The sequence below is a fragment of the Nilaparvata lugens genome, chromosome 2, assembly GCF_014356525.2.
Source record: "Nilaparvata lugens isolate BPH chromosome 2, ASM1435652v1, whole genome shotgun sequence".
Classification (NCBI taxonomy): domain Eukaryota; kingdom Metazoa; phylum Arthropoda; class Insecta; order Hemiptera; family Delphacidae; genus Nilaparvata; species Nilaparvata lugens.
The window spans coordinates 55,859,610-55,876,134 of NC_052505.1; the positions used below are offsets into that span (position 1 = coordinate 55,859,610).

The following is a 16,525-nucleotide window of genomic DNA, read 5'->3' on the forward strand; positions in this document are numbered from 1 at the left end:
AGAGCATCAACTTAATGCAAATTATTGGCACATTGCAAAACCGCTTGCGAGATCATTCTCAAAAATGTCCACCAGGATGCCGTTATTCTTTCAATTAACGAGGAAAATTTTCATTTTTCGGGATTTGTGAATAAACAAAATTGCCGTTATTGAGCAGCCAATAATCCAAACAACTAAATTCAACGAGAAAGTTAAGCAATTCCACAAGTAGTGATGATCGAGCGAGCAATAGCAAAATTTAGAATTAGGTTAAGTGAGTGTGTGAAAAATAACGGAAATCATTTGGATGACATAGGTAATCTAAAAATAAAAAAACTTTGTGAGTAATCTATCGTCGCTTGTTTTAGGAAACCTCGTATGTGTTGAACTTCATTTTTTCAGGAGAGCAAAAACAAACTTAAAATTGAAAAATAAACAAAAAAATCTTTTTTTAATACATAATAAAATTTTCAATGATCCATATTATTGTCCTATGGATATTCAGTCCATTGCAATGGTTTTTCAAATTATGATAATTAGAAAGGAATAAATTGTCACATAGGAGGAATTCCACTGGTGATAGAAGTCACATACAAGACTTTCCATAGCCATATAGACCAGGCAACGAATGCTCAAATAAAGGTATAGAGGGGAAAGTTTGGAACACAATTTTTACCCCACAGCTATTCTAAGGATAGTTAGAGGATTAACATATCAAAAGTCCTCACCCCTACCCCCAGTGCTAAAGGGGTGAGGGTGGTTTGAAAGTACCATTCTTTTATTTTACGCATATATCTTGGAGACTATGCATTTTATGAACATTTGTGTTCCATACAGAATTGAAGCTCAAATAATTACCAACACGTTTTGTCCTCTACATTTTTTCAATATCACTCATAGTTTCTGAGATATCCGCTCTTGAAGGTTGGACATTTTTTGAAAAAACACTTCTGCCTCCAATTTTTTCATCTTTTCAGCCCTATAATTTTTGAATGATCGGTGTAAAAAATCATTGCTGATTATGAGCTGATAGAGTATCAAATTATCTTCAATTTGATCTGTATTCTCACTATTCTATGAATTTCCCTCCGACTGTTGCAGCAGTTTTAGTGTTGAGTGTGAAATTTTCTGTTCAGCAACAATAGATCAGTTGACAATAAAATTTAGAGGGAATGTTTGTAACACAATTTTCGACTTCGCAGCTTTGTTGAGACCAGTTTGGGGGTGAACATATCGAAAATCCCAATCTCTACATCATGTGCTGAAGGGATGAGGGTGATTTGAAAGTTGCATTCTCCACTTATTACCTACATGCTTATATCTTTGGGAAAATGTGTTCTATTCATATAATAAACTACATAAAAATAGAGCTTAATAAATTTTATACAAGTTTTGTGATGTAAAGGTTTTCAATATATCTGATACTTCTCGAGATATTCATGTTCTAAAGTGATGCATTTTCGGAAAACCAGTTTTTCTCCCATTTTTCCGCTCTTTCAAGTCTTATAACTTTCCAACAATTGATGAAACAAGAATGTGCTAATTACAAGATTGTAGAGCATCAGATTATCTTTTATTTCATGTATAATTCGACTATTTCACGCATTTCCAAACGACTGTTGCAGTAGTGGGTAGGGGTGAGGACTTTTGATATGTTAATCCTCTAACTATCCTTTAAATCTTTAAAAGAGCTGTGGGGTTAAAAATTGTAATCCAAACTTCTCCCTCCTTAATCTTCCGTTGACTGGACTAATAGTCAATGTTAATTTATTGCATGGCAACAATCAAGCAATTGACCAGGTGTGATGATTCTAATCAACACAGGGTTATTAAATCTGGGGCCTGTTTAATAAAGATTAAGGTTCCCTGTAATACAAGAAAAAAGCGGACACACACTAGATGTATAAATGTTTTCACATACCACTTGTAAATTTTTATGGAACTGACCCCTGGTATCACATAATAATAAACTTTCTCTCAAATGTGCAGTTAGTTATTTACATTTTACAATGTTACTGTGTTTAAAAAAAATATCATAACTATGAAAAAATAGTGCTAACAGAAGAAGAACGGATGCTAGGAGTAGTGCTAACATAGATGTTGGATAGCTGGGAGAGAAACAATTGGAGAGAGAATTTGAGGTGAAACTACGAAATAGGTTCCAAAATGTTGCAAGGTCTACAAATAGGAGAATGACATAGAGAGTAAGTGGAACAACCTCAAGAAAAGTGTGACAGAAACAGCCAAGGAAATATGTGGGGAGAAGAGAAGAGTGAAAAAGAAACCCTGGTTTGATGAGGAGTGCGAGCAGAAAGTAACAAAACGAAAGCAAAAGAAAAGGATCTGGTTGAGTAGTGACTCAGCTGAGAATCCAGACAGGTACATGGAATCAAATTGCGAAACAAATAAGATATTAAGAAGGATAAAACGAATGTTTGTGAAAAGTTCAATTGATAAAGCAGAAGAAGATCGTTTAACGAATAATACAAGAGAATTTTATAGAAAAATAAGGTTTTTTGGAAGGGATTCACACCGAATCCGTATGGGGACAAGGACAAAGAGGGAGTTGTATTAACTGAAAACCAGAAAGTGCTTGAAAGACGGAGAGAATATTTCTATGAACTGCTGAACGTGTAAGATTTGGACATTGTTATAGACGGGAATAATGAAGAGACCTACTGTAATGTACAACCCGACGTGGACTAAAGAAGAGCTTGGAGCGGCAGTCACGCTCTTAAGAACAATAAAGCACCTGGGAAGGATAAAATTTCAGCAGAGATAATGAAGATGGGAGGAAATATAATAATAGATAAGCTGTGGGAATTAATAAGGACTAGAAGGAACCCGTGCTTCGCAAGGATCTATTTTCAAAATCGATAATCTGAAAACTTGACGTAATGAAATTTTGAAGAATTGAAAATAGGCCTATAACCATCCTTGGTTAATTAAGAATCTAGCCTATATGAAAAATTTCAAGTTGATTAGTCCAGTAGTTCAGACGTGATAATGCGTCAAACATAATTTTCCTATCCCGTACATGTATAAGCCAACTCTTTATTTTATTATAGATATGGTTAACGACTGCAAGAGATAGGAGTGTGGAACAGAATAGTTGTGAAACTATGATAGCCCCAGAAGTTTCTCGAACACAATAGTAGGTACCACATGAACTTTTTGAAAGTGATTTTAAAAAAATGTTAAAACAACAGAACTGAAAGTTGTCAACCTTATCATTCTACCTCCATTTAGAGAGTTCGATTCTTGTTGGCAAGAAACATGTTATTCAACGCAGAAATCATTGTTAATTTACTAAACGATAGGATAAGTTGAATAGTTTCCCTTTCAGGGGGAGTTTTGACAACCCACAAAACTCTTTTTTCATTTGAGGAAATATCAAACAGGTGCATAGGATCTTATTTTTTGTTCAGCTTGCCAAAATACCCCTCATTTCGATATTAAATTCTTTGACTGACTCTACAGTGAGTCAATAATTCTATCATGGCTCGAATAATTTTGAAATTGTAATAAAATAAAAATGGTAAAGAATAATTAATTCATGTTAATGTCAACACCTTTATTTAAAGACATATTAACTGCATGCGTTTTTGTATTGCCGATACAGCATTGATAAAACTGTAGACGTTTATTTATTTTGTTCTAGCTAAAAAATTAATAATCCATACATTGGGCCTATACATTGCATCAGGAGAATGAAGTAAATCAAAACTATGGTTTTCCTAAACATATGTTGTTGACATAATTTCTTTGATGCAGCTGTTTCACATTCGCCATATTACATACAGACACATACAGAGTTTGTGAAAAAAATATAGATTATCAAAACAATACTTTTATTATATTAATAATAATATTAAACATATTTATCAATTATCAGAACAATATTATTGAGGTTGAGTGGAATCAGGTAGAAAGCAATAGCAGAACAGATGTTCTTTATTGAATTTCTATCATATTATTTTGTTATTTCCGATGATTACAACATATGTTAGAATATCAGATGTCAATAGATAAATTATCTCATTTCCATATGGCACTCTTCTTATCATGTTCATAACCTCACTTAATAGGATCCTTTTCCATCCTTTGAAACCCTTACAGGCAATATATCTCAAAATCTGTTCATAGTGCGCGTCTAGCATGTTTGAAGAATATTTGTGCAAAGTTTCAAGTCTGTAGGACTATTAGTTTGAGCTGTAGTGTGATTTTACATCAAAATTTTCGAAAAATGCCCTCTCCTGGACCCCCCTGTGCTCCTGATCGAAAGCTGAACAAAAAAGTTCCTCATGACTTTTCTGTGAAATGAGCGGTTGAAAAACACAAAAATTTTGGGGGGGGCCCTAGCTCCCTCAGGGGGGCAAATTTCTGAAAATCCTTTCTTAGTGGATGTTTTCAGGCTACCATATACAATCATGCAAAATTTCAAGTTTTTAGGCTCAGTAGTTTGGGCTGTGGTGTGATTTCAGTCTGTCGGGGCTTAGCCTTTTATAAGTATAGAGATGATATGAGAAAAAGAAATGATGCCAAATGACTGGCAGGAGGCGATAGTTGTTCCCATACACAAAGAAGTAGAGGAAGAGGAATGCGGCAACTTGAGAGGAATTTCTCTCCTCAGCTGAGTCCTATCTAAAATGAAAGGCAGGTCTACAACAAATTAAATATTTATCCTCAAAGGAATTGTATCAGAGTACTGGGAATTCAACAAAGAGTTTTTGCTCTATTTATCGACTTTCCAAAAGCTTATGATAGTATAAACAGAGAGAAACTCTGATGGAGAAGTTTGAAATCCCAAAAATATAGTGAACCTGGCCAGGTCAAGTATAGCAGAAGCTACATGTTCGGTACGAGTGAATGGGCAAGTTTCTGAGTCTTTCAGGATAAATTCAGGAGTACGACAGAGTGATGGGCTCTCGCCAATTCTCTCCAATATGGCCATCGAGGAAGTACTCCAAAAAACTACAAATAGGGATGTAGGAATAAAAATTGGATCTGGAATCAACACACTAGTGTTTGCTGATGACATGGTAATTTTCACAGAAACAAAAGATGACCTAAGTCAATTAGCAAAAGTGTTCATGGAGGAAGCAGGGAGAATTGGACTAGAAGTAAATAAAACAAAAACGAAATATGTTTATTTCACAAGAAATCAAGATAACAGAGACCAAGGTACCCTCCGAGTGAACGGTCAGTACATTAAAAAGTAGACAGGCGTAAGTACAGTACTTTAAAGAAGTATTCAGGCGTTGTAATTTCTGAACAGAACACAGAAGTAACAGAAATACAGAATAGGCTGAACCTTGCAAACAGATGTTTCTATGATGTTTTCTGCATGCAACAAACTTATGTCCTCGGAATTGTTATCACATACTACGAAAAATAAAATCTAACCATTAACAGTTCAATATTGCTCTTCAGTTTTGAGACATGGAAGCTAGATAGAAGGAAGGAAAGGAAATTGATTGTATTTGAGAACAAGGTCCTCAGGAAAATCTATAGACCTATAAATGAGGGAGGAGAGTTGTGGAAGAGACACACCAGAGAGCTTCGTGACCTTTTTAGGGATCCAGATGTAGTATACGAGTTCAAGTGTAGAAGGATCAGATGGGCTGCGCATGTTTTGAGAAAAAAAGAGGACAGCAATCTCAATCAAGTGTTGATAAGAAAGGACGACGACCGAGAGGAAGACCACGATGGAAATGTTGGAGTCAAGTGAAGACTGATATGGTGAGAATTGAAGCAACCGAGGAGGACGTGGAGAATCGAGAAAGGTGGAGGGTCTTTCTTGGTGCAGCTAAATATCTACTCAGATATGTACAGCCAGTAAAAATGAATAAATAACTAAAACATGTTGAAAACCTCATAGAATTATAATAATTTATCTTCTCTGCTAAGATCATGATAGAATAAAAATAAAAAATATCATCGATCAGATTTTAATTATATGCATGAATTGATGTAGTCATAGAGACAAGTGATTCATAATTACTTGTAATTTTCAAAACTTTTAAATTTTTCTGACTCCATATTTTGGAAAAATTGTAACATTTTTTCTGGATCAAGGCCAACATTCTTTGTGTAAATTGCTGCAAAAGTAAATATCCTTGTTTTGGACAATTATTCATCGAAATTCAGGAAAAATTATTCAATCTGAGTTCAGTTAGTCTATCGTAGTTACAATAATTATTATTATGATTTTTGTAATGATATAAATGGATAAAGAATGAATAAACGAAATATATCCAGACTATTAATAATGTCGAATCAAATCAATGTTACAACTTAAATATATTACAATTTTCGACCACTCTTTGAAGACCAAGTGAATCAAAATGGTACACATCCATAGGTACTCCTATGTGGATTCTTTCACATAGGAGTCACTCTCCCAATGTAAGAACTGGAATTTCATTTTTTTAAAAAGCTCTTATGTGTGGATTTATGAACATAGATATTCTGCACCAATCTAACTGCATTGATCACATAGGATATATATTCTTTATTCATCCAAAAAATTACTATAGAATTATTTACAGATAGTAGGAATCCACCAGTTTGTGAGACTTGAAATTCTGAAAAAAATTATACCAAAAACGCAAAATTGAAAATGTTGACACATAGGAGGTTTCCCAAGACCAGCGACGTTATGTAATCTTCTATACTTATAAAATTCTTATCTCACTGACTCACTGACTCACTGATCACGATTTCTGGAAAACTACAAGATGTATCGCAACAAAACTTGGAATATTGCTTCCTCATACGTCCTAGTTGCTCACTTAGAAATCTTTTGGCGATATTCCAACTCTAAGGGTGGTTTTTAAGGGTGTAAAGTTTATCTTTTAGCATGTATGTATGTGAATGTGGAACTATAATCTAGAGAGAGTACCTCTTCAAAACAGTTGTTGACTCTTTTCTGTATAGGGCTACTTTTATAGAAATCGAGAGAAGAATAAAAATCTTAGTACCCTTTTTGAAAATATTTATTCACAACATGTTCCGGACATTGATGCCATTTTCAAGTTGTTGACTACTGGCAACTAAATTTATAATTTTGTCAGGTTGGCATCAAGTTGAGATGATTTCATTAGGTTGGCACCAGATTGAAGAACTAATTAAAATGCATTTATCAAGAACAAATTGATTGGGCACTGCTGCTTCAATCGGAGCTATTATCTTGGAGTATCGATAATTTTTATTTTTCATAAAACAAACTTTTATGACTGAAATTGCTTCAATCATTCCATCCTATTCTATCAAGACTAATTTTGTTTGTGTATCCGACATCGCGAAAACTACTTAAACAGTTTCGATTAAATTTTAATAATCCAGTATGATGAATGGAGGGTATTTTTGAAACTTCAGAAATGTTCAGGGGGAATCTATTTGCAAAGAATGAGGAAATTCGGCGAAAATATAATTTGGGCTAAAAAAGAGGTTATTTATTTTATTAGAACGGCCAAATAGCTGTTGTTGCTTTTCCTAATGTAAAAATGAATCTTCCATAGAAGTAAGGAGCTTTTCCCATGAATCAATTATTCCCAAACATTGATTGTTTTTTCTAAAAATATTATACAATATGCATAATAGTTCGTTGACTGTCAGTATTCCTCATTAATCGCATCAATGCTCCCCATTAAATAATGCTGACATATTGATTTGAATCTTACTATAATTTGGTTTCTTTAGATCAGATGAAGATAATAATGTTGATGATCGCTACTGTTTCAATTCCAATCATGTTCGACAGTAGATATAAAAGGCCGGTTCTGGGCCCTCCAAGGATGTGCAGGCATGTTCAGACATGTCTGGCCACCCCTTATCTAACCTAACCTAAAACAACCATTGTACATTTTTAATTTTTGATCCTTATCATGTCATGACACATCTCATCTAATCTCTATGATAAGATAATAATATTTTTAAAAATAATTTCCCCTTTTATCAATTTTGCATGTCAATAGATGTTTAAGGCGGTAAATTCAAATATGAATTGTTCCATGGCTGATAAGCTACCAAATTAAGCTTCATGGGCCTGGTACTCCCTTTGTGAGGATGACCAAAGATCTTTGAATATAATTTTTGAGTTTGAAATTGGTTTACAACCCACCTAAAGGTCCACTCACCTGTTATCATCATTACCTTTGCACAAGCCTAGAGCTAATGTGGGCATCATCTTCAGCCAGTGTTAATAAATAAGTGGGTGAGACTGTGGTTATCATGGTAACCATTTCAAATAGATTAAACTATGTCTATTTTTAATAATGTGATGGGAAAATTATCTCACCTCTCCACTTTATTGGTACCTACTATACCAAATAGAATAAAGTATTTTGTTTGATACCACCTTTGTATAATAGTGTCACAATATGTATGAATTGATCTAATATATTATGTTCCATTTTGAATGTTCACTATGTGTGTATAGAGTAGGATGAGGGAAGTAAGGTAAAATAATCAACACATTCACTTACTATAGTATATGTTTTATTAACACATAGATATCTCAAATTACAAAACTATATCTATTGCTTCCTAATTGAATTGATCACAATATGTCCCCCTCTTGGTCACCATTGTAAAAATGGTTCAAGCCCCTTTACTTCGTCAAAGTGGGGAAACATCAAAGGGGTATAAAAAGAGATATCCTTAATGAGAATATGAGATGAATGGAAAAAAATACAACTCTTCAAGACAAAATGAATCAGCATAATATCTGAGTATTCAAATAATTAAATAATTATATTTACAATAACCAAGGAAATTCATGAATATCTAGCAATCCTGCTAGGATAACTTCAAAATATGACTTACTGTGACATTTTCTCATTAAGAATATCCCTTTTTCCATGAAAATAAGAATTTACTCTGCTTTTAAAACAAAACAATACTTCTAAATAACACATTTTTTTTTCAATTTCCTCAATTGAGACAATAATCAAGACTAACAATATGAACAAATATTTTTAAAAACTTAAATAACTTTTATAATAAATGTTTTAAATTTGAATTATAGATAAAATAATAGTAATTCAGAATGGCCTCTATAGAAATGAGATATTTCTTTTAGAAAATGAATAAAATAGCTCAGATGAATCGAATGTCATGCTTTCTTTCTTGTAGTAGTCCCAGATAGACCAATGATACTTCATTTTCATCACTACTATTGTAATTGTCAATGAATGTACTGGATGAATTGAATCTTGATGGTAAATAAATCATTATCTCTTCTTCCATGTGTCATTTCAGAAGTGCTATAGTCCTATCTCCATGAATGATAGAAACCTTTTCAAACAATATCACCCTGTATGCTTCACCAATGAAGAGTTCTGAGAGCTTATAATACTATCTCTTTTCATTGTAATCATTAAGAATTCTCTTGAAATTCATAATGACAACTGAAACCTGTTATATATGAGCTACTCCTTTTATAGGGACTACCCCCTCCCCTCCTCATCATCACATCATCAATTTTCAACTCAATTGAAAAAAAATCCATCTTTCATTTTTTATATATGCTGCTCCATGTTTATCTCAATGAATTAGTATAGGACAAGGAGAGAGAATGGATACATTTCCAATGAATGATGTGATAATAATCTTTATTAAACTCAAGAATGACAGTTAATCCTTTCAGAGTACTACTTATACCAGGATTCCGTACACAATCTACCTCCACTTCATTCAATTCATAATCAATTTCATCAAATAGGAATGCTCATGTGTTATTTGTCATTTTTATTCTATTTGAACGGGCCTTATTATCCGAGTCATTTTTCAAAAATCTCCCCTCAATGTAGAGATAACTAAAAGCTGGTAGTGAATAGCTGTCCTGATGCTGTATGGGAATAATTATCTCTTGACCTGCATCATGTGTTGTTGAAGCGAATGAGAGATGTGTATGAAGCTCAATACTCTCAATTGTGTCATCAAAAGTGATGGAATTTTCCAAATTCAATATGTCTATTTTGACGCCACAATGAAGTGGCTGTCATATCCACTGAGATTGTGGAATATTACAGGGAGGAAATGTGGAGCTTGATACTCCAAGTTACAGCTATTATGTGCTGCTCCTCTGTATTTTCCTGACATATGACAGTGATCTCTTACTTTTAAGTCTTCCACATTGAAGTGTTTGTCACATATGTAACATTTGTCTGCAGAATTAAACTCATTGTATCCATTGGGATTTTTCTTTTATATATTTCTGACACTTTCTCATCAATTCCCTTCAAATAGTTCAGAAGCACCTTCACAGCATCTCTACCTCTGTATGTTAATGGATGTGTTGGTAGACATGTATATTCCAGTGTTTGTTTTAAATATACACAAAAGCTCATGACCCCATGTTTGTGTGCTTCTACTGTGTATGAGGCAGCTGCATCTGGGGTACAGCATTGTACCGGCTTTAAAATACATTCAAAGTCACAGTATACTATGAAAGGCACTTTCAGTCCCCTCTCCACATGTTCAAACTTCACATATGGCTTTGCATGTGTGAGATCAACTGTTACTGCTTTGTTGAGAAGACACATTTTCAAATGTTTCTCAAGTTTCACTTCCTTGGTTTCACCATGTTGGTCATCAAAATGACTAAAGCACCGTTTACATAATGATATTACATGCTCATGTTTGGTTTTCCCATTTCGAACCAATTTATAAAAGTTTTTAATAAATATATAGTGACTTGCCCCATCATTATTAGAGATCAATAGAATATCTCTAAGATCAATGAGTTCTCCATCAACAACTTTGAACAGATAAACCTTGTTGTTTTCATCTAGCCCGAACACATTTATTGATATTTGATTCATTTTTTCCAAACTTTTTCATCTCATGTAATGGAGTATGATATGTGATGCAATCAAAGTCATATGTGTGATCAATGTTGGCATAAGATGATGCATAACAAGGATGATTTTCACCAACAAGTTTTGATAGAATGGCATATTGGAAGCATTATTGTCAGAGTTTTGCACATGAATACATGCTTTGCAAGATTCAATTTTAATTAATTTTTATTCAATTTTTTCGGCCAGCCATACAGATTGTTTGCTAATTGACCAGCCATATAGATTGATTGCTAATTTTTATTCAGCCAGACTTCCCATTTTTATTCTAATTCAATTTAAATAAATTTTTATTTCATTTTAATAAATTTTTATCTAATTTCAATTAATTTTTATTCAATTTTCATTTAATTTTAATTGATTTTTAATTAATTTTAATTAATTTTTCAATTGAATAGGTTAGGTTTGACTAACCTAAGCATAAGATACACCTGGCTGTGATAACAGAGACCAAGAAGAAGCTGAAGGGAACAAAAGATTGGGGAGTGTACATTGAAATTTTGAGTGGAGTAGACCAAAATAGGAGAGCTAGCGCTGGAGTGATGTTCTTGGTTGATCAGAGATGGAAAAATAGAATAGAGAGTTACTCCTTTGTTAGTGAAAGGATAATAAGGGTCCAATTCAAGATGGACAGAGGTTACTTGACTTTATTTGGCACATATGCTCCTGAAGAAGGAAAGAAAGAGGCTACGATAGAATTCTATGAAGAATTACAGAAACAGTTGACCGCATGCAACAAAGCAGACTATGTGATTGTAGCTGGAGATTTGAATGCTCAAGTAGGAAACCAGCTGATTCCACAGGTGGTAGGAACATTTGGGGAATATCACCTGAATGAGAATGGTAGACAGTTGCGAGACTTTTGCTCATACAATGAGCTGAAGATCACAAATACATTCTTTAGAAAAAAAGACATACACAAATATACCTGGACAGGTTACAGAGAGGATACAGATCTCTGATTGACAATGTGATTGTGAACAAGAAACTGTCCGGACAGGTTCAGGATACCAGAGTTTATAGAGGTAGTGATGTAGCCAGTGACCATTTCCTTGTGGTTTCCAAAATTAATTTGTGGCCAAGATGGAGGAAAGCGAGTAAACCTCAAAACAAAGCTGAGAACAATGTATTCAAAGTGTATCTTTTGCAAACCGAGAGTATAAGAACTTTATATCAGACAGGACTAACACAAAGGCTCTCTACAAGACCGACAGCAGCAACAATTGAAGGCAAATGGAAAAATATCAAAGACACTATCAAAGAAGCAGCCCATGAAATACTTGGCACAAAAAAAAATTGTTAAAAGACGAAAAGGTTTGAAAATTTGGAACAACAAGATTTCTCAAGCTATTGCAGACAAGATAAAAGCATACAAGGAACTCCTTCAGTCACCAACAGACCACACAAAAGAAAATTATTGGCTCAAACATAATATAGCAAAAACAACTGTTAGGAAAGCACATGAAGATTCATGGGACAGATTCATCTCAGGAATAGAAGATGACCTTCATGGCAGGCAGGAAGTTGCTTACAAATGGATGAGACACCTCAATAGTACGGTCAAAGAAATGGCTGAGATAAAAAATGTGAGCAAACATGAATTGATGAAACACTACAAAGAACTGTGGTATGACCAAGATTTGCCAGTCATGGAAAGTATTGACCAGCGGATGGATCCAGTGAGTGATGTTGATCTCATAAGCATTGATGAGTTGGAAGAAGCCCTCAATAAAACGAAAAATAGGAAGGCAACTGGGTGGATCTGCCAAATATGGAGCTTTCAAAATATGGTGGAACATTACTGAAATTTCGACTGCTTCATCTAATCAACATGTGCTGGACATCACGTTATGTGCCTGAGGAGTGGAGAAAAGCTTTAGTAATATCTCTATTCAAGAAGGGAAGCAGAAAAGACCCGAATAATTATAGAGGTATATGCTTGTTGAGCAATGTCTATAAATTGTATAGCGGAATTCTGAACAATAGACTTCGGAAAATCTCTGATGTACTTCTACTAGAGGAGCAGGCTGATTTCAGAAAGGACCGATCATGTATGGATGATGTTTTCTCATTGGAACAGATCATAGCAAAAAGAGTAGAATTCAATTAAGAGACACACCTTGCATTCGTGCACTACGAAAAAGCTTTTGATAAAGTCAATTGTCAATTATTGTTAGATAAGTTGATTAAACGAGGTTTCCCAACTCATTTTGTCGAAGTCATCAAGAGTTTGTACAGCAAGACAAAAATAATCTCAGACTGCTCAGGCTCCAAGTCAGAAGAAATTGTTATCAATGTTGGTTTGAGACAGGGTTGTCCTCTCTCACCAACTCTCTTCAATATTTATTCGGACGACCTTTGTAGGAAGTGGAAGCAACAAAATCAACCAGGTATACAACTAACACACAATATTGCTGTCAATTCATTATGGTTTGCAGATGATCAAGTAATATTGCAGGAATCAGAGGACAATCTGCAAGGAGCAATATATCAACTCCATCTTCTGAGCTCAGAATATAATATGAAGATTTCCTTGTACAAAACAAAAGTGATGGCGTATTTGGGGAAGTCTTCAATACGTTCTAGAATAGTTCTCAACAACAGAATACTGGAACAGGTATCACATTTCAAATATTTGGGATGTGATACTACATACGAGGAAGACCACGACTTGAATGCAAAAATTAACAGATTCCAGTACATATGTGGAACTATTAACAGAACTCTCAAAAATAAAGCCCGAAAAGAGACAAAACTCAAATTTCATAAAGTAATGGCCATCCCTACACTTTTGTATGGCTCTGAAACCTGGGTACCAGAGAGAAGGGAGTGGAGCAGGTTACAGGCGGCCGAAATGAGATTTCCAAGGTCAGTGAAGGGATGCACCAGAGAGGACAGGCTACATAATATCGATATCCGTAGAGAGCTCAATGTAATCTCCATACCTCAACAAGTTGACAGGAATCCACAACAGTGGAGAGAACACGTTGAGAGAATGGGAAACGGAAGAATATCGAAAGCTGCCATTGCTTACAAGCCAGAAGGGAGGAGAAGTATTGGCAGACCAAGAAAAAGGTGGGAGAATGTTTGAAGGTGGAACAGGTATTAATGCCTACCCCTGTAAGAAGATGATGACGACGAGGTTTAACTATGGAAAGTTGGGTTAGATCAATTTTTAACTTTCTCTTTTTTTTTTGGTATGGGGGTCTTGGGAATGAACTTGAGGTTACGTTTGGTCAACCTGGAGGAACTGGTTGTCTTGGGTGACCTTGAGGTTAGGTTTGGTCGACCTGGGTGACCTTGTGGGTGACCTTGAGGTCAGGTTTGGTGGACCTGGGTGACCTTGAGGTGACGGTGGATTCTGGGCCAAGTGGCCCAGAATCCCTCTTATTATACTACTATTGCACTCTTAAAATCTTTATCATCCAAGAATTTAGAGCACATTATTTCATGGTGCTTCCTTGAGGTTACTGAATCAAATGAATTTTGGCAATTAATCTTGTGGCACAAGAACCACAAATATGATTTGCAATCCTTTTAAATTCTTCCTCACATTTTGAAGCATGTCTCTTCAAATTGAATAAACGTGAGAAATTATGACCACAAAATTCACATTTCATGATGATAAGTGAATAGAATGAGATAAAGTTGAAAAGTAAATAAAGTTGGTTTAGCTTTAAAGAAAGCTTCTTGAAAATGAATAAATCAACTGATAGAATCAAATAGCCACTCACCAACCACTAACACCAACTAATCACATTAACCCACACACTCGAAGAAGTAGAAGTAATATCTGGATGAACACACTAAAGGAGAAGTACTCACTGTGAATGCTGCACCAAGACTGAGCCAGGAGATTTCCAACATTGTCTTATATACTGATGGGTCAAATCATTATCTTTGTTGCTAGGCAACGAGATAAGGGTCATGTTAATTACAAAACAAAATCTAATAATAGCCTTATCAGCATGACTTACACAAAATCAGATATTGGTAGGTCTATTTTCAATCATCTTTGAAAAGTAATCTAATCACTTTGATAAGATAAGGGAGTCATTTAATTAAAAAAAGCCTTATCTCATCAATTGTTATTCAATAAAACTGCATAATACTGGAAATTGAGGAAACAAAATCAGAAAATAATATTTACGTGTTCACAGGAGTGGTGAGGGGGTAGTACTATATACTAGTTTGAATTATTGTGGGTGAGGGTGTGTGTGTGTGTGTGTAGTGAATCCATGTAATAATTTGATGATTTATTCATTCATACAATTTATCAATTACAATAAATAATACTGATGTTGAATAATAGAGCTTCAATAACATAACCTTTCAATAATAATTGTGATAATTAATTCATTGAATTTGGGAAGATGAGCAGCAACCTGAAATCTATGAAAGGCATTTCTCATATGGAATATGTTCAGTCTTTATCATGCATTTCCTGAAGCAACAACATACTTTCAATGTGAATAATGCTGATGTACATGAGTCACAGAGTTCCAAACACGGTCCTCTTCTTCCAAATACAATCAGATGTTTAATTGTTGGACCAACAAATTGTGGTTAAACCAATCTAATGCTTTCATTACTCCATGAACCAAATGGTCTAAAATTTGAAAACATCTACCTATTAAGTAAGACATTAAATCAAGCAAAATAAAGGTTATTGGAGAGAATAGTTCGGAGTGTTGATGGTTTGAGAATTTATTTATATGAAGATAATGATACTGTTCCTCATTCAAATGAAGTTGATTCAAACTCAATATTCATTTTCGATGATATATCTTGTGAAAAACAAAGCAATGATAGAAAGTACTTTTGTCAAGGACATCATAGTGGTGTGGATAGTTTCTACCTGTGTCAAAGTTATTGTAGGGTGCTCAAACACCTGGTTCGTGACAATGCCAACTTGATAGTACTGTTCAAGCAAGATCAATTGAATATGGAAAAAATATATGAAGATCATGTTGGCACAGACATGAGTCTCCACAAGTTTATGGAAATGTGTGGTATTTGTTGGAATAGAAATAAATATAGTTTTTAGGTTGAAATTTGTGGGTACTCCAGGACTATTTGGGTTGATATTCATGAAAAGTACTGAAATGACTCTAGTGACCAAAGATGATATTAAAGATCATAATAACATTATGAAGCTCACTAATAATGCACATAAGAAACGGTACAGCAGTAGTGCACCTGTAGACAGGAGTATGATCAATCCAAAATACAGAGAGGTTATTATTAAACACTTTCCACCACCCATTAAACATAACCAAAAGCCAAATTTTGCCAAGAAGAAAGAGCTTGGTATGGATTGGGATTCAAATGTTGATATTGAAAGGTTGGAAGTATTGATAGAAAGCAAGTCATCACCTGTAGAGATTACATCAATTGAGAGAGAGCTACGTTCAGCTGGTGTAATTGTTTAGTCATAATTGAGATGGCAACAGTAAAGCATCAAATTATTAATGAACTCCACAAACCAGCAAGAGGAGATTTTAAAAGGCAGACAGTACTACTAAAAGCTATTGATGACCTATGGCGAGCAGATTTAGTGGAAATGAGACCATATTCACGTGAGAATAATGTTTTGAAGTATATATTGACAGTTATAGATGGATTTTTAAAATATGCTTGGGCTGAACCACTCAAAGATAAAACTGCTAAAGAAGTTAGAC

At 34.5% G+C, this 16,525-nt stretch overlaps 1 protein-coding gene across 2 annotated transcripts in view; it reads left to right on the top strand.

Moving 5' to 3' along the window:
• Nucleotides 1-16,525, top strand: part of LOC111054806 — a 724,817-nt gene that overhangs the window by 662,801 nt on the left and 45,491 nt on the right. The gene's annotated exons all lie outside the window — the stretch shown is intronic.